The sequence below is a fragment of the Schistocerca americana genome, chromosome 8, assembly GCF_021461395.2.
Source record: "Schistocerca americana isolate TAMUIC-IGC-003095 chromosome 8, iqSchAmer2.1, whole genome shotgun sequence".
NCBI classification, from domain to species: Eukaryota; Metazoa; Arthropoda; class Insecta; order Orthoptera; family Acrididae; genus Schistocerca; species Schistocerca americana.
Genome location: NC_060126.1, coordinates 177,186,995 through 177,188,401, shown reverse-complemented (window position 1 = coordinate 177,188,401; position 1,407 = coordinate 177,186,995). Strand labels below are relative to the sequence as shown.

The 1,407-nt window shown below is 50.2% G+C and overlaps 1 pseudogene; it reads right to left on the bottom strand.

Moving 5' to 3' along the window:
* Positions 1–691: 691 nt before the first annotated feature.
* Positions 692–809, bottom strand: LOC124546113 (annotated as a pseudogene).
* Between the last annotated feature and the right edge of the window lie 598 nt (positions 810–1,407).

Below are 1,407 nucleotides of genomic sequence, written 5' to 3'. Positions count from 1 at the left end.
GTCTTCCACAAATGGCATCCTTTAATGACCCAAACAAGTGGAAGTCCGAGGGAGCTAGATCAGGGCTGTACGGTGGATGGGTAACACTGTGCAACCCTGTTTTGCGATGTGTTCAACAGTCTTCAGACTTGTATGGGGGCTGAGTGTTATCGTGTTGCAACTATCTAGTTACTTGCTGTGGCGCCGAAGTCTTCGGAGGTGCGTCTTGAGTTTTGTTAATGTGTTGACATATGCTTCTGGATTAAGGAACCACCTCTTGGCATCACATCAATGAGAATCACGCCTTCACAGTCCCAGAAAACGGTGATCATGACCTTACCGGCGGAAGCAGTTGCTTTGATTTTTTTCTTCTATGGGGAGTGGGAATGGCGTCTTTCCATCGACTGTCGTTTTGTTTCGGGCTCAAAATGGTGAACCCAGGTTTCATCACCTGTCGCAATCCGGTACAAGAAAGCCTGCCCATCAGCCTCAAAACCTTGCAACAAATCAAGCACTCCGTCTTCGGGTCACGAGTGGCCTACCGGGACCATCCGACCGCCGTGTCATCCTCAGAAGAGGATGTGGATAGGAGGGGCGTGGGGTCAGCACACCGCTCTCCCGGTCGTTATGATGGTATTCTTGACCGAAGCCGCTACTATTCGGTCGAGTAGCTCCTCAATTGGCATCACGAGGCTGAGTGCACCCCGAAAAATGGCAACAGCGCATGGCGGCCTGGATGGTCATCCATCCAAGTGCCGACCACGCCCGACAGCGCTTAACTTCGGTGATCTCACGGGAACCGGTGTAGCCACTGCGGTAAGGCCGTTGCCCGCAACAGATCAAGACAAATGTTTTTTCTGTGCGACTTTTGATGCCCCGTTAGACACCACAGGACCCATCTTGCACACACTTTTGATTACCCAAGAGTGCGGATACCTGCATCCACATTTCCTTCGCTGATTGACAGATGCAACGCTAACTTTCGAGCCGCAATGCCACTGTCCTCGCGAATGACAACTTCAGCACGCTGCGCCATTTCAGGTGTGACAGCAGTGGATGGTCTCCCCAACCATCCCCTCTCCGCTGCAAATCATGGAGCTTCGCGCAACCGCCTTCTGATGACCTCACCCTTCGTGCCTAGCGACTAACTCTACTTCTGTCGACAGCAGATGCTTCATAAACTTCGCACAATCGCTTGTGAATATTCCCCACAGTTTCTTTCTCTGTAGTGAGAAATTCAATGACAGCACGTTGTTTGAAACATACTTCACTTACAGGCGCCATTTTCAAACTATCCGTCGGCAACTTGGAGCGCTTACTCACGAGACTTCAAATAATACCTGCGTAACATTGATTTCGGCTGAAAAAAAAAAAAAGTGGTGCATTACTTTCTGGGCAACCCTCGTGGTATAGGTGTGTATGTAGTAA